General features: G+C 40.6%; 1 protein-coding gene across 14 annotated transcripts in view; it reads right to left on the bottom strand.

Annotated features, from left to right (window-relative positions):
* PCDH15 (protocadherin related 15) overlaps positions 1-21581 on the bottom strand; it is a 678468-nt gene extending 656887 nt beyond the window's left edge. For 7 of the 14 annotated variants that reach the window (XM_081189550.1, XM_081189563.1, XM_081189551.1 and 4 more), the window contains exon 1: positions 21155-21579. The gene's annotated coding sequence lies outside the window, so the exon portion shown is untranslated. Of the gene's footprint in view, positions 1-19678; positions 19696-19909; positions 20045-21154 lie in introns of those variants that run through there. The other 7 variants (XM_081189558.1, XM_081189559.1, XM_081189564.1 and 4 more) reach the window with 7 other exon arrangements.
* Between the last annotated feature and the right edge of the window lie 449 nt (positions 21582-22030).

Raw genomic sequence — 22030 nt, forward strand, 5'->3', positions numbered from 1 at the left:
ACTTTATAAGCAGTCAAAAGCAGTCCAATTCATTTGCAGCTATAGTGACAAATAAGCAGGGCACTTTGAGCCTGTGTAATGGAACAGTTATAAAAAACAGCTTTAAACAAAATGAACAGTAATGCACAATCACCTTGCACGACAGGAATCAAAATAACCTGCAAACTTCTTTATTATTATTTCAGTTGAAAGTGTCGAGACTTTCAACTAATAATAATAATAATAACAACGTTTGTAGGTTGTTTTGATTCCTATTGTGAAAGGTGATTGTACATTACTGTTCAAATAAGAAGGGGGTGAAGCACCAAACTTACAGAATGTGAAGAAAACACATTTCTTCCAACATTCAGAATCCTGCAGAACAGTTAGCTATACCGATAGAAGTTATTTTCATTGCAGCAAGTACCCTAAACAAAACAGAAATCAATAAATGTTCAGTTAGAATTCACAACATGTACAAAGGATAGACAAAATGAAGTACACTACCCTTAAGATAGTGGGTGCTTTATTCCCCTAACATTTTAATTACTATCCCCCGACTAAATAGAAACCCACTAAGTGAGCATGTTACAGTGAACGCCTGCAATTTACTTCAGCAGTCGCATACCAATGCTGTAGATCTCATTCAAATATTATGAAAGTCCAAACACACCAAAACACATGAACACCTATATGTCTGCACTTAGCAGTGCTCAGGAAACCTTACATTATTATTTGATGCAAAACAATGCATGTCTACCTGGTGTGGGGAACCTTCAGCCCACCATATGCTGGTGAACTACAGCTCCCATCCTTCCTAGCCATTGGCTGTGCTTGCTGGGGCTGATGGGGTTTATAGTTTAGTAACATCTGGAAGGCCAAAGCTTACTCAGACCTAATACAATTTTTTTTAAAAAGACCAGATTGGCATTTTTGCATTCCTAGTTGCTCTCTCCACATATAATTACAGCGGTCATGGAGTTCTAACCCAAGCCAACTCTAATCCTAGCCTAGCTCCCCTGGCAAGGGTAACCCAGATGTTTACACTTTTGAGTCCTTTCTGCTTGCTTCTTCCCACTTTTCAATATGAACAAAGGCTCATCAGGGCCCAGATTGGTTTTCCACACCAATGCACCCCTAAGTGCAAGTCATTTAGTAAATTAGAGTGTATCTAAGCATGCACAGAGTGCATCTTCCTCACTACTTTGTTTTTAAAAGCTGTTCCTACACATGTTTGATTGGCAAGATGGGATATTCTAACCAGCAAATTGTTACTGGGAATCTTTAATCCCAGCACCTCTCTTTTTAGAAACTATGTAATGTTCCTTGCACACTTAAAAACTGTATCTGGCAGATCATGGCATGTCTTCTAGGTTCCTGCAAAATAAGATACAATTAAAGCTTGTAGCACCCATGCTACCATGCAAAGAACTGCAGCCTATGTACATACGGTACTTTTTTTGCGCAGGAAGGTGACATGTGGACATGAGAAATCTAATAGAGCTTTGTTTCTGATCATATCCAAAAGAAGGGGTCTGAAAATACCATAGTCCTACAGCAGCTGACAAGACTGCTCTGTTGAATTTCCTTGATTAATCACAGTCTACATTCAGGTTTATTTTAGGGTTTCCAGTACACTGTTACTGTTATGCAGTAGAGGCAAAAAAAAGGGGTGTGTGGATTTGACACTAAATGAAGGAAAAAGAAGGGGATGGAATAGAAGTGAAAGTTCTCTACATTGTAAACTACGGTTTGTATTAGTGAACTCTGGGAATCATATGTCTTTTTCCAAAAAAAAAGGTATTTAAACGAGATATTCACTTTAAAAATGAGTATCATAATTGATTGAAAACTCAGCATTTATTATAGAGCAATAAATATGAATTTCTGCTATGGCTATATGACTTTAGGATTTTATTCCTTCTTGCTGCCTTAAGTTGCTTAGGTAGACTAATATTTTAAAATATCACCTTAATTTCTTAAATAATCAATCAGAAAAAATAGTTGTATGAATAATTTATAGCTACAACTAATAATAAAATCAGACTATTAAAATTTATAGACGTGCAACCTGCATGTTATCACAACTGCTAATTTTTACATTCTGCCCTCTAACTGTAGATTCGAAATCTCTTTTATCCTCATCCATTCTACCAAACCTAATTTTGGTACCTGACCAATGCTCGTTTCCTCTTGTCTCTGTTTTTTCCTCCTTGAGCATAGCAAAGCAGAAAAACCAGAGCTGAATTACAAAAAGGCATAAAAAGAGGGGGAGAGAGGAGATAGGTGCCTTGACTGAGAAACAGATTGTCTTTCACTGGGATTGCTCTCTCTCTAGTGCTAAGGTTTTGAAGAAGAAAATACCATTTCATTCTAACTTTGCCTTTATAAATCCATCTGTTTAATGGCAGAAAGTAAAACATCAAGTGAATGCATAATAGTCCAAGTCTAATTCAAAGCAGTATACAGAGACTAATGTCAAACCTTTACCTAGCAACAATGACAGAAACAAACAAAAATATATCATACCCGGGGTACTGCAACAGTCACTAGTCTGCTCAAAACTCAGAACTATCACCAATCATACATCTACAATGCCCCCACACTGGTGAATACAGAGTCTCTGTATGTGTAACTTAAGGTACATTGCACAATGTGTTGTGTTTTTTGTTTTGTTTTGCTCAGCTATACTGCAATTTCTGTAAGTTTCACAGCTGGCCTGCAAATTAAAAAAGAAACACACACAAGGTGATAGACAGCTCTTTTCTAAGGTCTCACAAGCAGAATTTAAAACCCCCTAGGTTTAAACTTTTCAATTTGCTACTTAACAGTTGAATAAACAACAGATACCCAGTACTGTATGTTTCCTATCAAATCCACTCTTCAAAGCAATATGAACCCCTTAAATGCTTCTGCTCCATCAATCAAAATGAAACTTGAATTAAGACTAATAGTCAGACATCTGTTTTGCTTGCTTTTTTTGTACCCACTTTTCAGAGTAGATAAAAAAATGATTATTTCTTACAAAAATAATACACCCAGATGTTTTTGTTTTAAAAAGGATGTAAAAAACTTTAAATGATAGATATGTTTGCTGTTTTTGTGTAGGTAGGACTGGTTCAGGGAAAGTGTGAAGCATGAAGACCCAAGGAAGAAGAGAATGCAACAGTTGTCCATTATGCCTATTCCCATGTTCCCTTATATGGGCTGAAATCCTACACTCACTTGACAGGGAGTAAGCTGCATAGAAGTTAATGAGAGTTTTCCAACTCGAAACTAGATTGAGATGTTGACCTAACAAATTGTTATGGGTGCTTAGTCCTAACAAAGAACCTATTTGGAAATATTTTTAATACATTCCCCTTGTAGGTTAAATAAAAGGGAAAGAAATGTAAAATGTATACAGTGCAACAAAGAGATTCAAGATGATGATGATGATGATGATTACCCCGCCCATCTGGCTGGGATTCCCCAGCCACTCTGGGTGGCTCCCAACAGAATATTAAAAACATGATAAAACATCAAACATTGAAAACTACACTAAACAGGGCTGCCTTTAGATGTCTTCTAAAAGTCAGTTGTTTATTTCCTTGACATCTGATGGGAGGGCGTTCCACAGGGCAGGCGCCGCTGCTGAGAAGGCCCTCTGCCTGTTTTCCTGTAACCTCACTTCCCACAGTGATGGAACCACCAGAAGGGCCTCAGAGCTGGACCTCAGTGTCCGGGCGGCTGCAAGAGTGAAACATAGGTTGTTGTACGCACTATAGCTTTGAATTACATTCAAAACACATTCTTTCTCTCAAAGAATTCTGGGCTCTGTAGTTTGTTAAGAGTTGCTGGGAATTATAATTCTGTGAGGGGTGAACTGCAATGCCAGAGACTTCTTTAAGAGAAAGAATGTATTCTAAAGGGTTGTGTGTGTGTGTGTGTGTGTGTGTGTTTGTGTGTGAACATCACAGATGGTGAACCTGTGGTCCTTCCACGTATCACTGGACTACAACTCTCATAAATCCTGGCCAATGTCCATGCTGGTGCCTGATGGGAGTTGAAGCTCAAAAACATCAGGCGGGCTGCAGGTTCCCCACCATGTAAATAATACTCTGTTTTGCTGGAAGTGACATGGTTCATGATCCAATTTGCACCATTGTTTAAGAAATTCAAGAGGGAAATGAGATCTAAATCAATCCACCCTGCTGCTTTCACAAGAGGTCAAGAGGTAGTAACAGAGGCTTTTAAGTTAGGTCAGAAAAAGGAATCCATATCTTTTTCATTTTTATTTTAAATAGCTGGCAGGTATTCACCCTACAGCACAAGCATACATTAATTGCTTTTCGCTAGCCTGCACCCAACAAAACAATCCACAATTACACTAGTTCAGGCATAGGCAAACTCAGCCCTCCAGATGTTTTGGGACTGCAGTTCCCATCATCCCTGACCACTGGTCCTGTTAGCTAGGGATCATGGGAGTTGTAGTCCCAAAACATCTGTAGGGCCAAGTTTGCCTATGCCTGCACTAGTTAATAGGCTTCCCAACAGTGAGCCTGATAGTTATATCTGGAAATGTTACAAAATGCAGGATGGGGAAGAGTCTCCACACCCTGACTCACTCTGAGAGCTGCTCCCACAAAGTAGGTCAAGTTTAAAAAGTTGATACAATCAGATCATGTTCCTGTGTGTTAGAAGTTCTTTTTTTTTTAATGAATATACATTTTGCCTTAAAGTTATAAAACCCTTTTGTTCTGCTCTGTGTGCAAGTTCTAACAAGTTGCAATTTAAAAAAAAAACCTATTTAATTTATGTGAATTAAATTTGCTGCCAAGGATAAGAGATTTGCCAAACAGCTCTGCTTTTGGAACAGGTAACATATTTCAGAACCCTTTTACTCTATTTGCAAATATAATTGCCTAGGAAACTTCCATAAACAAATGGATACTTTTTACATTACAGATGAAAATAGCAATACTGTACTATTTTGTAAATTGGCTTTAGTAAGACCTTAAAAATGTAGGGAAACAGATGTATCCAAATAATTCATAAGTATTCTCATTGACTTACATATCGTAACCCTGCATATATTAACTGGTACTCTTTTTTAAAAGAGTAAAACAGCAATGAACAGAAACAATGAACTCAATGAAGTATCTTGCTTTCAGAAGTATTTTACATTTGACACACAATATATTTTACCCAGTGTGGGAAATTCAAAACATTCTTTTTGAAATCCCCTGTTGCCCTAATTAAAAATTATGAAGTATCAAGAGGTATTCTTGTCATGGAATTAACCAAAATTCCCAAATGAATTCTCATTACATTTCAGTCCAATTAGGCAAACTAGCATTCCAAGGTTCTTAAGATTTTGTAAAGTGCTTTTGGACTGTCTCCCCACACATATTTGTGCATTTTAATAAAAGCAGCTTAAAACAAATAGTGGCAGCAACAAGAAAACCAGTATCTTGGGGCTGCATAGGAGTGAGTGCTGTAGAATCCTGTAGAACTGTTTTCCTACAAAAATGTGCTGCAGTTTTCCATAATATTTCTGCAAAGATGCTTTTGGGTCAATATATTACATGTGGCTATTTGAGGGAATGCTTTCAAATCAACTTTAAATTTTACCTTTTTTGCATGTTATAAATATAGAGTTTTTAGAATCACAGGAACAGTTACATAATGCAATATGTATTATTTTGATGTGTCTTAGGGGATAACCTTTAATTACAGTTATAGTACACACACACAAACACACACACGTATATACAGCAAGATCCATCATAAAAATGAGATTAGTGTGTTGCATATAAGCAAAGCTTTATAGTTAATCAATTTATAAAGTGTTTGTGACTGGCTCTATATCACATCTAAATTTCCACAGCAGCTAGGATAGCATTTAAAGTGTTGGTAAACAACATCGTATGGATATATGATCCCATCAGTTAGAAGATTTTGAATTATTAGTATGATGGTGGGAATGGAAGTTAAACAGGAACACACACATACACTTGGTGAATCAGCAGTGGTAAATGGAAGCTTGATTATCCACATATAAGGGGAGGCAATTCTACACACAGCTCTTCATGTTTATTGACATCACAAATTTCTAATGACCTAACCCATTTTCTAGCTGGACTCACATTCAGTATTGTCACTTCTCCTCCCAACTTTTAAGCCAGTCAGGAGGAAAGGAGAGTCTTGGTTAAGTTTCCATTTCCCTTCAGTTGCTAGGTTCTCAAGATGTATGTTTGTCTGTTCTGCACACGATATCCTGAGCAAAACATCCCCTTGTACTTTTAACTTTCCTGTGAGCTTTTGATCTGCCTATGCCTGAAAGCCTTTAAAACAAAAAGCTACAGTTTTACAACCAAAAACTCAACATAAATGGCTGAAAGCCAACACGTACCAGTGTTCATTAGATGTGTCACGTTAGCAGTGCCCCAAAAGAGACAAGTTTACTAAGATTCTGTGCCCAGTTGCATGGATTTTTTTTTAGTCACCACAGGTGATCAGGTAAATGCGTATTTACAGGTCTGAGCTGGTCTAAACTGAGGTTGGAAATTAAAGGTGCTTTGGGCTAGGCTTTCAAACTCTAAAACATTAATATTTACCTAACTAACATGAACCTTACTAACATAAGCTTGTGCAAAGGCCATTTGTGTATTTGCAGCTATCATTCACAACTTGCAGACTTTTATACAATCTGCCTTCAATTTTAACCAGCTTTATCAGAACTACAGCACCATTATTATATTTTCTTATTCAAACAGCAAATTCAGTTCAATGGAGACATTATATATTTTAAGGAAGATAATTACAAATTAGGACAACCGATATAGTTCCCTGATAGCAGTAATATGATAAGGAAACAGCTTGTCTTGTTACTAACCTCAATATGTATTTCTGATACCTGGAATATATGCAGAAGACATACTCAACACACTATAAAAATATACTGCTCAAACAAACTCTTGACATTTTAGATCACCATTTCCCATGAGAAAAACACTTAAACGTGATACAAATCTATCCAAATGAAGATCATGTCAGCAGCACTAAAGCAGCCTTGCAGTACATGATTTCCATTGCAATAACTCTGGAGACAGAAAATCAAGTGTATTTTTAACTCATGTCTCCCTTTCTCATATCCGATTTTATGGAGATTTGTAGCACAAATCTTCAATGCATGACTACATAATTAATATCCATGTTTATTTTATTAACTTCCGTAATTCTTGTGACAAATATTCTCTTTTCTGTGTTCTGAGGATATTGAATAACGACACAAAGTATACTCAGCCACATTACTAAGGCAGTTTCACACAATCCCAAAACAATTCAAAATATATTCATTTCCAATGCTGCAAAGTTCTAAGTACAATCTGGGCCTTTGTGAAAGCGAGGACTGAAAATCTGAGGTTGGTACTGGGGAAATAACAGTCCATGATGTGTTGAACTGCAGCATATTCTCATTAGTGGAAGAGTAAAATAAAACTTTTTTATTTTCATATTCTCTTCCACATTTCAGCCCACTTCTCTCCAACAGATGGCAGATCCTAAAAAGCAGCTGCCAGTAGTGGCCGGCAGAGTGGAGTGAAGTGGCATTGCTTACCTGACTTCCCAACAGGTCACTGCTGGTAACTGAGAGGGGAATGGGGGCAGGGGACAAAGCAGTAGTGTGGTTTGATCCACTGCTGTGCCTGCATTGCGCCAATCCAAAATTCCCTCCATTGTCCCTGCTCCACATCACAGTTGCCTCTCCTCTCTGCTACCTCTCCCTGTCCAACACCAGCAATGACCTCCAAATTGGGAAAACATTCTGCCCTGCCAGCTATTTATGGAAACTGCAACTACAGAAACCTCTTTTTACACCCACTTGATACAATAGCATCATGGATAAATTGAGGCCTTTAGTCAATTGTCAAGAGACTGAGCTGGGGCATAGGCAAAAGATAGCCTCCGAGTTGTGTTTGGCCCAAGCCATTGAGGTTGTTTCCTCTTTCCTTGTAATAAACCAATATTTCTTGTAGAATATTTGTGAGAGTGTTTATTGGGTATACAGCTTTGATTAGGTGTACACTTAGAACAGCATGCACTTGTCTCCATGCAAAAGGTTTCATTACTCATTGAAAAAATGTATTGGGGATCATATGCGAGGTGGACTGACATAGGGGTGAATGTGTGTAGCAGTTTCCCACAATGGAATGCTTTTCCATTGTTGCAGAGAAGTCCTCTGATAAGGAAAAAAATGTCAGCTACCACGCATCTACCCTAAAATTCAGAATGTAAGGGAAAGGCACATCTTTCTTAGTCCAGCATCTTGTTCTCACAAAAATATGATACAATATAATACAAAAAAATTTCTAAAATTAAAATTAGAAAGCATTTGACACCAAACTCCAGGAAATGAAGATAATATCACATGGTTGGAGCACACCTGGGTTTGTACGTATAAGCACAGGCAATGAGTTCTGAACTGCTGAGGTTGCCTATTGAAAGCATTTTATGTGCCAGGCAACCCCATGTCCTCTGGTCACTAATAAATGAGATAGCCTGAGTGGCAAGGGAATGCCCGTCTCTGTAGATGAGAGGGCCTCCTAATTATTTCTGGATTAATGTGAGTCTATGACAGTCCTGAAATGCAGTAAGCATCAAGTCTTCAAGTTTCCACCTCATTTAGGTAATAATGCTTCTATACCACAGCCCTGTAAAGGCAGCAAGACTACGCATAATAGAAAAGCAATTAATACATCCAAGGGAAAGACAATGCTACTGGAACCAGACATATTTCAGCAGAAGAATAGCAGGTTAGCAAAAAGTAGCCTGCACTATTTGCTGACGTTCCTGTTCTAAAAAGTTGTGTGTGTTTTTTAAGTCTCTAGTTACCTGATTGAGCACTTCAGAAGCAAGCACTTATCAAATGTAACCTAAGCACAGATCAATTACAGTGGCAGCTTCTGTAATCTACGGTCAGCCATGGATACTCTCTAAGGGCCAATCCCCCCAAGCAAGCCCCACTGCAGTTAATGAGAAAGTTAAAAAGGCAAATTTGACTTCTACTTTGTATACCTTGAAGAGTCGGTATAAAATTAATTTCCACTCTGTTAGAGTAATTTATTTTTAAGACAGCAAATTTCTTGAAGGAGAGCAGTCTATAGCGCCATTTCTGAAAGTGCTTATTGATTATCAGCCAGACCTAACAAGATATTTGACTTCTTGAAACTGTGCTTAATTTCTTTGTCACTGTGCTGCATTTTTCTGATCTGAATTCTTTTCCGGTACTTTTGCCTTCAGAATGTCACTCTCTCTTTGACTTAATATTCCAGAAAGGTCCCCAAGAGCTTTTTAATTAAGAATAATAATTATATGCAAAGCAATGTATATATTATGAGAATACAATAAGCACAGAAGATATCTGCATGTTAGGCAACAAGGATGAATTCAAAGCAGCCAATAAAATCTATTGATAATATATCATGGCCTTTATCAATCTAGTGCCCTCCGGATGTTTTTGGACTACAATTACCATCAACCCTGACAAATGCACAATGTTGTAGTCCAACATCATCTGGAGTTTAACAACTGAATGGCAACACTACAAACTCCTAAATGAAACTAGCTGGGCCAAGAAGACTCTTCACATAGGGAATTCTAGCTGCATAAATACAAAATGCAACGTAGAGAGTATCAAGTGCAAATGCACATTTTGTAGAAGCAATAAAAGGGGAGGGCTATTAAATACTCAGTCTGAGCACAAGGGGATAGACATACATATTTTGAAATTCATATTGTTAATCAGTGCTTAAAACCATCAATTCTTCCATTCGAGTGTGTGTGTGTGTGTGTGTGTGTGTGTGTGTGGTATAATGCATGTGTGCAAGATTAATAACATAATTATTTCTCCATCTCTGTATGACATGGGACCAGCTTGTACATCTTTGAGTTGTGGGGTAATGAACTTGCCTCAAATATGCTTGCTGCCAGGATGACTGCAGCAGCTCTCTGAAGACACATGGTACCAAGATTTGGTATACATGAGGGAAACCAAGGGGAAGCACATGATCTTGAATAACAGCTCCTGAGAGGATAACCCATTACATTTCCAGTATCTCTTGTTTAGTCCATTTTGATGCATTGGCAGCAAACACACCACTTGAAACGAGAGGTGAAGGACAGTGTAATGAAAGCAACACTAAGACAAAAAAATCAATAAATCAATATTATAGCACAGGGAATTAGGTTTTATTCCTCATTAGACCAAAGCAACTGGGCTCCTCACTGAGAGGTAGCAGTAGGAAATTAAAATCAAGAAAGAATCTAATCCTTTGCACTTGTCTCAAAGTTTTTCTGCAATTCCAGTATAGCTGTTTTAGAGACAAGCGCAGAGCTTTCTGTATGCAAGTTTTCCAGTGGAAACATTTAATCATAATCTTGCAGCAACATAAATCACATTCCTGGATGTATTTTAGCATGCGTTCGTATTAGAAATAATCAATATATCATACAACATCAACACGAGATTAAAAAAATACCAACAAAGATGAAAATGCTAAATAAACTTGATTCAGAATAATATGCCAGGGAGAATAAAAACTGAAGACCAGCTGTTCAGATTTCTTGAACAGCAGCAGAAGGGTATCAAAGAGGGGTGACACATTCCTCCCTAGATATGGAATTGTAAAGCTAAGACACAGTAACAGAGAAGGCCCTATTATACTCCAAGCAAATACAACTTGGATGTTGGAGGAATGTGGTGGATGGTATCTCAGATGAGCAGACAGGCTCATATGAGAGGATGGTTCTTAAGGAAACCTCACCCCAAACCATTTAGGGCTTTAAAGATCATAGCAAGAACTATGAATTGGTCCTGAAAATGAATCTGAAACCAATAAAGCTGTTGATATAAGAGTTATATGCACCTGATCATCAGCACCAGTCATCTATCTGACCACTGGCTGGATCCTGGGCAAGCTGGAACTTTCAGACACTTTTCAAAAGTTTTGAGAGCACTGAAGTCTAACCATAATGTAACTAAAGGCATGTGACACAACAGCCAAATCTGACTTCTTTAGGAATGGAAAGACCTACACACCTAAGCTGGACAAAACAGTTCCTTGCCACAGGAAGCACACCCAGACTGCCAACCTGAATGATTAATGGATGTGCTATTACATCCAACATGGACTCCTGTCTTGTCAGGATTAAATGTCAATCCATTACTAACCTCAAGCACGGGGTCAGAACCTCAACAGCTTCCCCAAAATATGACAGAAAGGAAAGATAATGTGGGGTGTTTTTTACATACTGGTGAAATGGTACTCCAAATCCCAGAACATCTCTCCCATTTTATGTAAATGTACATTTTATGTAGATGTTAAACAACTTGGGGAAACAGAATGGGGCCCCAAGGATACTTGGCAGTGCTTAGAACTAGAAGCAGTTTCTTAAATCCCAGCTCTACGATTCTATGATTCTATTCTTGCTTCTGCCTCTTCTCCTCAAAGCACTTATACTGAAAGAAAAGAAAATTAAGCTTCTATATAAGTGGCCTGAAAGCAATTCTTGTTTATTGATACACAAGAAGTTTGCCATACCAATTTTGATCTGTATGGAAGTCATAATGCATTTGCACAGGCTATTATTGCCGTAGTTACTGCAGCAATTACTACTGTGCACAGTCCTATGTTAGGTTTGTTTGCACATGTCTCATGGTATAATAGTCCCCAGAAAAGTTTGAGCTGTTGTATAACTTCTTACTCTAGTTTAAAATGCTCCACATTTAATTGCTACTGCTATGGTGTCACAGTAGAGCAAAACAGTATACGTACTGTACCAAAAAAGGGAAAGAAATGTTTAAATATTTTAGAAAGCCACACAGTAGCATGTGTTTATTTGCTCAGTTGTATCACTTTTGCAACTGTAGAACAATGATATTCTGAAAGATACATTGTTTCCAGGTTGTATTCTATTCAGGCACTGATCTGCTTAACTTCAGCTAGGATGCAGCAACATGTATCATATATAGATAGTTGTCAGGGAGCTGATGATTGCAAAGTTAGCGGGGAACTCAGATTTGCCCATACACAATGTGAAAAATATCCCTCCCAAGTAAATTACTAACCCGTGCAACTTTACTATTAGTATATTGATGTAGTTGAAGCTTTGCTAATTTATGCAGCCTTGGGTCATCCACATATCTTTTCTTGCAAAAATCATGCCACTGCAATGGTTTTGTTATCACAAAACCTACATGTTACGGAAGTATGAGTAAATGCTAACATCCAAACTTTTCATTATTATTTGTGACCTTTACTATTTGATCTAGTAAAGATCAAATAGTATTGTGTTCTATTTGAACACAGCTGCAAACTCTTCTAGAAAAAATACTGTATTTGTTTTTTAAATTTTTAGTTTATAAACTCAGTGCTTTTCTCTCCTTGTGCACAATGAACACAGTAAAGCATTTTGCTTTTCCTTGTCAGGCAGATGACACTTAAGCTGTCATAATATAATTTTCCTGTACTTAGGTTTGATGTCTAGCACAGTATGTTTATTCACATTTTTAGATGTGCCAGTAAATAAACCTGAGTCAGATATATTCAATTACATTTATTTCGTGGCTTTATTATTGGTAGGTGGTTCTTTTCTTAAACATGTATCTTCTGATACAACATGCTTTCCAACTGCAAAGAGATAAAATGAAATATGAACACAAGCAGTGCCCAGAAGAAGGGTGTGTTATAGTATATTTATAAAATTCTGGTACATCTGACTTTAATTCCCATAAAATATAGAATGCTGGGGCTTTTGTCACAAGTTTAAGGGCTCAACTAATGCTTTCTCTCCCAGGCGTCTCCTATGGAATCACTTGGAGAAAATTCACTAAATGCACTCATCTGCCCTCAGAGTCAAATGATACAGGCAACCAAGTGCAAGTGGGCAGCAACTTCTGAAGAAGTTTTCTGAGTTTTCTCAGACTATTTCCTATCCATCCAATTGGATCATGTGCCACTGCAGCACTGTAGTGTCTGAGTTTGAACTACTGCAGGAGAATAGACTTCCCACCAACCCCCAAAACATGTTAATCTGAAAGCATTTTCTGAGCTGGCAGCAAGAGATACTGAAATGTTATCTGCTTGAGGCAGACAGAATGAATACTTGCATTTAACTCAAGTGACTGAGTGTGCACATGCATGCAAGATGTTTTCATGATCAAAACTTGGGTCATTTTCAGGTGACACTAAAAATTCCTTTTATTTTGGGATATGACACCTGTTATACATGCATGGCAATGCAGAATAGAAAGAGGAAGATAGACATTCTCAAACCAGATGTGTATTCTAGACAACAGCAATCTAAATTATAGATGTGGGAAATGCAAAAGCTGTTTGAGCATCACTTTTTTTCCTTTTTTTTAAAAAAAGCCTTATGGCTAGAAGATGGGCAAATTTTACATTGTAATGCTTCAAGCCATAGTGTCTTATTTCTAAAGGTCCCAGTGTTCAGAGAAAGAACAAAATCATTATGGACTTTCTTTCCCATTAAAACTCAATAATGAAACATCTGATGAGTTCAGGGCTTTTATTAAAAAATAAAAACTTATGCTATGCAATTAATTTTTGTCTGTTAATAAAAAAATCACCCTCTCTAGATACACATACACCACAACTAATGAGGGGAAAGTATGATTTATGCATAAAATTCCTTTTTATTGAATGTTTTTATTTGTGAATTTTGATGGCCTTCCTTTTGGATATCTAAAGATAGGTGAGATATGACCTGATCTTTGAAAGGCCCTTATTCCTTCTTGAGTCACTGAATTCTGAAATGCTTTCACGCTTTACCAAATACAAACCATACCTGTGTTGCTTGAGAAAAAGCTAGCCAACTATAAAGTTACAGTAAAAGATCTGTGCATCTTCATATTATGTTAGGCAAAGACTCTATTATTCCAACACTGCTCGCCCATCATCAATGCTTTCTGGAGACCAAGTTACATTATATCCAAGATTCAAGTGCAACCTGGCTCTCTGTGTTGACAATTACAGCCCCTACTGCCAGAGGAAACTGAAGGGGATCATGCCTGAAGGGAACAAACTGTCTTTCTGCACCTGTTGTTTATCTCTGCTTTTCTCTCTCTAGCTAATTTTCCATAGGAGCTGCGGAACATGCTCCATAGTAGCTTCTGCTTACAACAGCATCCCTCAACTTAGTGCCCTCCAGATGTTCTAGTCTAGACCACAACTCAGTCAGTACAGCCACCAGAATGCTCAACAGCTTTTTCAAGGTGACAGTAATTCTACCATATAGCCTGGCTCTGAATAAAATAGCGGCAATGCCTTCATGTTAAGACTATACCTTCTCAGTAGGAAGCCCTGCCTCTAAATTCCAGATGTGTGTTATACTGGTGGAAAAGGGTGGTAAAAATACTCTTATTGCTTAGTACATTCCAAGCTTGATAGTCACCTTCCTTCATCTATAACCATGAGCTTCCTCACAAATAATAAACTGCTCAGTGTGTTGTTGTTGTTTTCTTTTAAAGATCAATATATCAATATAGCAACATGATTGATGCAGTATCAGTAGAGAGCCCACCTATTTTCTTGCTAAGAAAGCATTTTTATATGCTTTCCCAAGTTTCAATTAGGGCTGATTCACATCCTTCTATGTGTTGAGTGTTATGGTTTTGCAGAACCACAGGTGAAACTTGGAAAATTAGAATATCATGGAAAAGTTCATTTATTTCAGTAATTCAACTTAAAAGGTGAAACTAATATATGAGATATGGCTCCCCAAATCTCTTTTCTGATGAGAGCAGCTTTTGCATCTCATTTGGAAACCAAGGACCCAGAGTCTGGAGCAAGAATGGGGAGGCACACAATGCCAGATGCCTGAAGTCCAGTGTGACGTTTCCACAGTCTGTGTTGATTTGGGGAGCCATGTCATCAGCTGGTGTTGGTCCACTGTGCTTTATGCTTCCTTCCACAGACGAGCTTTATAGGGATGCTCACATCATTTTCCAGCAGGACTTTGGCACCTGCCCACACTGCCAAAAGTACCAAAACCTGGTTCAATGGCCATGGGATTACTGTGCTTGATTGGTCAGCAAACTTGCCTGACCTGAATCCCACAGAGAATCTATGGGGCATTGCCAAGAGAAAGATGAGAGACACGAGACCGAGCAATGCAGAAGAGCTGAAGGCTGCTATTGAAGCTTCCTGGTCTTCTATAACACCTCAGCAGTGCCAAGTACCATAACACCACAGCAGTGCTATAACACCACAGCAGTGCCAAGTACTGAGTACATATGCATGCTTCTACTTCTCAGAGGCCCAATGTCGCTCTCTTTGCAGTCCTTGTTTTGCTGATTTCATTTAATATTCTAATTTTCTGAGATTGTTAATTTGGGGTTTTCATCAGCTGTACGCCATGATCATTACAATTATAACAAATAAAGGCTTGACATATCTCGCTTTGCATGTCATGAGTCTATCTCATATATTAGTTTCACCTTTTAAGTTGAATTACTGAAATAAATGAACTTTTCCACTATATTCTAATTTTCCGAGTTTCACCTGTAGTTCTCATGCCATTGCCAAAGCATATTATAGATCTGTCCATCATATTGGCTTACTGCCAAGTAAGGAGAAGAATTTTAGAGGATATTGAAATATATGAATGGTCAGTCTGTGATAAACAGCTTCAAACAAACCTGCACATCACATTCCTGTTCCAGTTTGACAAACTTTTAATTATATCACCACCAACTTATTGCTACTATAGTGGAGAGTTCATGAAGGCATATTAACATTCAACAGAGCACTTGGATTAGAAGATTGTAGTCTTTCAGACCTATTTTACTAGTTGTGCCAGCATGTGCTTCCGATGACACCCACCAGCTGCTACACACCATTGTAGCAGCACAGACCACAATGTGACAAGGAAATTGCACTACATTATTCACATTATATCTGAAAGAAATTTCTCTAAACTCAACTGTGTTGTCATCTTAGAAGCTCTGTACCATTCAGGGCTCCCCCCCCCCCCGGCAGATTAACATATCACATATAAAACTGCAATGCTAGCAAGTTATGTACACCTTTGAGGAATGGTTTTAAATTGGCTTTTGAGCCAATTTAAATTGAGCTTTTGATTAGGAAATTTTGATTACAAGTCTTTGAATAATAAGCATTTAAGAAGTAGGCAAGTTTATCAAGACACCCAAAACAGATATGTGAATGTAGGGATCCACTTGTTTGTTTGTCAACGAGGGTATTTTAAACACTGACTACTAGCACAAGACAGCCTTTTAATAGTTAAATAATATAATAAAACAGACGAGAGTTACTTGGGAAGAACAAAAATGTATACCGGTTTCCGCTGTTTGAACGACTGGATCACTGGACCATGGTGGATCACAGAGGAAATAAATCCCAGACTGGAAATGGCTGTAGCAGCACACAGACATATATTCCTCATAAACTAGAAGCTCCTTACTGGGCTATAGCTAATCATCTTTCTCAACCTTTGGTGGCAGAAACAAGAGGCACCAGCGAGCAAGAGTGTTCATTTGCCCCACCCCAACAAGTCTTCATTCAGATGTTTCAACTGCCACCTTCTAAGTGCTGTCTTAGCCATCCCTTGATTTGTTGCCGCCTGCCACCAACCTACTGCAGTTCCCCAAGTCATCTGTCGTGTGAAAAATGCTTTTGAAGAGATGTGGTATCCCAGGGAAAATTAGATAAGATGCTGCTCACTCCAAGTTCTTTGGCAGACATGTATTTCCATGTAAATGAGAACTTAAGCAAAGGGGCCTGCATATAATGAAGCACCCTGCTGGCTAGAGGTCCAGGTGCCCTTAACACCTGGCAAGCAAATTTATCCGCATGAAAAAAGTGTGGAATAAGCACATAAGCGCCATTATAAAAAAAATTCAGACCAGGTCTCTCAGCCTAAATAGACTATGATCCTGCATAGACCCATAGAATTTCACAGTTGGAAGGGACCCTGAGGATCATCTAGCTCAAACCCATGCAAAGCAGGAATACGCACCTGTCGCTTATAGGGATCAAACGTGCAACCTTGGCATTATCTTTCATAACCTTGTTATATTGTGCTCACTGCTCTGGCACAATGGACTAAGGGACCATCAATGAAAGTCTGGAGAAGGAGAAGCTGACACCCCAGAGTTACCACTAGCCATTTCTTCATCCAATAAATGCTTCTAACCTGGCAGCCCACAAACTTACTGCCATTCAGTAGGGTGACAAAGGCTTCAACAAGGAGCTAACTCAGTGCAGTCAAGCATTGGGGTAAAGAACGAGAAGCACAGGTACAAGTACCTTTGGTCAGTCATTAGCATTGTTGGTTCAGTTCTCATTTCTATGCAGGGACACAGCTAGAGAGCAAGATCAAACATGGAATGAAGACAGATTCAAAAACAACCATCTCCCTTGGAAGTGTATAGCATTTCTGCAACCATTACCCCTTCCATCAAGACAGTCCTGAAAATAAACAACTTAAGGAGAATAATATGGCAAGCAAACACCCAGTGGAAGCACAGGCAGGGAAGAAACAAGGCCATCTACTGCTGCTGAAAACCAATAGGAACCATTGTTAGCACACATCCCTTCTCTCTCCACAGACAGGCATCCTTCCTACTACACTCAGAGAAACTAGCAAGATGCTTTCCCTTGATCCACACAGGAAGCAAAACAGAACTAAAGCAGCGCTATTAGCAAAAAAGACAAGTGGAACACTAGATTGTGTTGTACTGCCGTGATGTACCTGTTAACTTTCCATATCAATAATGCTTTAAGTGACACAACTCCATTTCTTTTTATAGCAGTTAACAATGTTGGGAAAGGGAAAGTAAGAGCATGAGAAGATAAATAGCTCCAAGGAGCTATTTCTATTAAAGAAAGCAAATGCATTACTTGTAAGTACTCATATACTACAAACAGCTGCAAACATGCTCTTGAATCTCATTGCACATATAATTATTTGCACTGTCAAGAGACTCCCCACCTTCCTTGAATATTGTTGCTACTAGGAAAGATGTGCCACTTGAAAGTACATTAAAGTAGAACGGAAAACCTTACTGACAATGGCATAACCCTAAGCAAAAAGAGAGGGAGAAGTAATTTGTGTTATGCAAAAAAAATCACATTTGCAGGAACCACTTCAGATATCATGCCATTTCAATATTTTAAGTACTTGCAAGGTTAGGTACTTTATTCAAATAAATTGGGAGTTAGTCACCATGTCTTCCAGAGGGTGGCATAAGTGGGGCTTCCAACACAAACACAAGATACAAGCGATAATATCTGCTAACTAAAGTCCAGTTTCCGTATTTATATAATACACCATGCAATCTTTTAAACCACATTCTCCCCCATTCATTCGTTTGTTTGTTTCTATTCTGGAATCTCACATTGTAGAGAATTTTATCTATAAGTTAAAAATACAAAGAAAGTTTAAAAACTGCATTCAACATGTGGAATCACATGCACAAATCACAGACCCTGACAGTGCGAACACCCAACAAGCATTGCCATTCCATCATATTTTACTCTGTTGTTGCCATTGATTCTTCTTTCCAATATACTGCAAGCTATTGCTGCAGCTAGGAGAGCTACATGGTATGCAAATTGAAGAGAACCATTCTCACAGCATTTTCCTCTTTGAGTACAGTTGTTGGCAGAAGAGGCTTAGTTAACTAAATATCTAGTCAAGTTGCTTGATTAACCAATACAAAATTTGATACTAGATTTTTATAACATGATAATTTTGCTACAAGCTTCTTGTCTGAGTTAAAAGAAACATTAATCATCTGTCCCATCATACTGGCCATGTTTTTGTCAAAGTTGTTATTCAACATGGCATGTCCTCCATGGAAATATCGAAATGCAGAATAAAAACTGTCAGATTATGTTTTTATTCCAAGTGGAAATGAGCACCTCAGCAGAATAATAAGGAATGGATTTCTTCATATACCTCCAATTATTAAATGACATTTTTAATAAATCAACATCTATTTGAGTTCCTGGCCTGAGTTTTGCACTTTAAAAATCAATAAACTTTGTTCGTTAGCAACATCACACTGAGCTTCCTAGTAGAAGAGTGGAGTGGAAATGTTACAAAATAAAACAAATAATGAATCTCCAGCATTCAAACACTAGCAGCAGTAACCTTATGCACACTTATTTGGGTACCAGTCCCATAGATTTCACTGGGACTTACTTCTGAGTAAACATGCACACGGTTGGGCTGCATGAATATGAAACCCTTTGCTATAGTTAACGCAACAGATCTCATTAAACCTCTGACCCATTTGAGGAGCCGTCTCCCATTTCAGAGCAAAATTGCTTTACTGATATATTATGTGCTGATCCACCCCATCTTTAAAGTGCTGTGCTTTCTCCCTCCGCTTTGCTATTAAACATCCACCAAGACAAAAAAGCTCTGCTGCTCTGGGAAAATCTAAATGATGGATATCGCCAGCTAGAAACATCACCTGTAGTGCCAAAACCACACAATTCTAACAGGGGAGGGGGGGGAGTAAACAGTGTGCGTTCTGCAAATATCCTGGAGAGTGTGGGGTCATCTGCCGGGACTTCCAGCTACAGAACAAGCAGGCTGCTGGTGCTTCTGTAGTTCTGGCAGAATACATGCTGCCTCCCAACCCCGAGAAAGGCTTGCTTCCACTCACTGCTTACTGGTCCATAGGCAAACAGGAGTGGAGCCAGAACCGGGTGGGGTGCGCGCGCTCTCCCTCTCTCCCTCTCTCTGCCTTTACACCGAATCTGAGGGGGAAGAAGGCACGTGCGAGACAGCAGAGCAGGCAGCCAGCATTATTCCACTCCCACCAACGAGATCGGAAATGAAATGTAACAGAAGCCTATGTCTCCCGCGCCAAGTCTTACAAGAACAGAATACTAACGGGTTCATTTCTCTCTCTCTCTCTGACCGATTATTACCATATGCAGACAAGCAAAGCACACAGGCGCAGCAGGAGCAGCTCCCTTCGCCTTCACATCCTACCCGGCGCAACTTTTTGCTTGGGAAACAGGCGACGTTTCGTCGACCATTTCAGCAGAAATGGTGTTTCGTCCCAGATTCAGGAAGAACAGCGCGAGAACGGTGCTGGCTCTCCCTCAACTCTCGGTGCCCATCAACCCCAGAAATAGGGAAAGTCACGCCTCTCTCTAATTTCATCATGGCTCTTTGCTTCTTTACCTACTCAGAACTTACTCCACTCCACTGAAGACGCCTAGTAAGCATCTTGAGTAACTTTAAGGGTTTTTATTTGAGGACGATGGCCTCAGAATAAACTGGGGGCGGGAGGCGGGGAGTGAGATTTGCCTTTCATTGCATTCCAGAATCTTTTGTACCCTCCTCCACCAAGGAATCATGGAATCATGAGCTGGAAGGGGACCACCAGGGTCATCTAGCCCAACCCCCTGCAATGCAGGAATCTCTCGAGCCCCTCACCCTGAGATGAAGAGTCTCACGCCCTACCGAGCTATCTCAGATCTTACACGTTAAAAGGTTAAATGTTGGCGTGAGGAATGGAAGGCATGGTGGGCAAAAAGCTCTCGCCACGGGCAAAGCTCCCATCTTCTAGCCGAACGAGACACGCCGCCGTGCTACATGCAGAAAGGAAGGAAAAACTTTTACTAGCAGAAGGTGCTATTGCAACAGCTTGAAATGGGGGGGGGGGGGAGAGAGAGAGCATTTCAGCTACCAACCCTTTCGCACCCATATCTGGCACCCTGCGCCTCACGTCACACACTACCCATCCTGAAAAATGCTGTCCTCATTTGATTGCACGACACGGGGCGATTTCTGCCTGCGTGGCTCCGTCGAGGGGTTGGGCTGGATGACCTTCAGGCACCCCCCCCCCTTTCTCGGCTCAGTGACAACAGTTGCCTTGGCAGCGCAGGGCCCGGCTCGGCTTCTTCGGCACGCGAGGGAAGCGAGAGGGAAACGCAACTTGGATCCTACCCCCCCTCCACCCTCCCATCCCATCCTCACCGAAGCCCACCGACGGCAACTTTCCGGTATCGCCAACGGACACTGCAGCAACGCGAGAGAAAGAGGACGAGCAGCCCAAAAGGAGCGCTTCAAGGAGACGCGGCCGTCTTGTGTGCCTCCAGCAGGACGCGCGGAGCGGTGCTGTTCTTACCTCAGCAGAAGCCACCTCAGCACAGCCGGCGGATAATCCCCTGCCCGCGCGGGCGGCCGGCGGCGCTTCCCCTCAGAAGCTGCTCCTCTGGCTGCCAAGGCGAGGCGAAGCGACGTCTTCTTCCGCGACGCCCTCCGTCCTTGCGCTTCTCCCTCCGCCCGCCCGCCCGCCTCGCTTGGGCGCCACCTGGGCTGAGGGAAGCCGCTTTGCCCCCCGCGCTCCTTCCCTCAGTCAGTCCGCGGGCATCTCTCCACAGAAAGAGGGCGACGACGACACTTCGCCCGCCCGGGCTGCAGGCTCGCTCTTCTCCTGCCCGGAAACAGGAGTCTTTGAGAAGGGAGAGCGAGGTGGGGGAAGAAGAGTAGCGGGAGATGATAATAATAAAAAAACTTTGAGGTAAAAAAAAGGGGGGGAGGACGTAACGTTTAAGGCAGAGAGGGCGGGATGTCGGGGGAGAGACTGAGCACGCGCCCCGCGCGCTCGAGGAAGCGCCGCGAGTGCTCCGCGCGAAGAGGTGCTTCTTGGCCGAGCCTCCCGGCTAGGGGAAAGGTGTCCCCTCCCACCATCCAGGGCAAAGGGAGCTTCGCTGAGCGAGGAGCGAGGACGAGCGACGAAGGAGGCGCCTGCCAAATCCTGAGGGAAGCGTGGGGTCGCCTCGGCACGGTAAATCGAGGGGGTGGCTGGGGGTCAGGGGAGACCGGCCAGTTTTCGCTCTCCTCCTGCAGCAGCAGCGGAGGAAAGAGAAGAGCGCGGAGGGAGGGAGAACTGGAGGAAGCCGCGAGGAGGCAGCAGGTTGCAGCAGCCCTTCTTCAGCCGAGCGGGCGGCGGCGGCGGGGCTCTGGGCTCGCTCCCTCTCGCTGGCGGAGGAGGAGGAAG

Source organism: Podarcis bocagei, assembly GCF_964188305.1.
Source record: "Podarcis bocagei genome assembly, chromosome: 4".
NCBI lineage: Eukaryota > Metazoa > Chordata > Lepidosauria > Squamata > Lacertidae > Podarcis > Podarcis bocagei.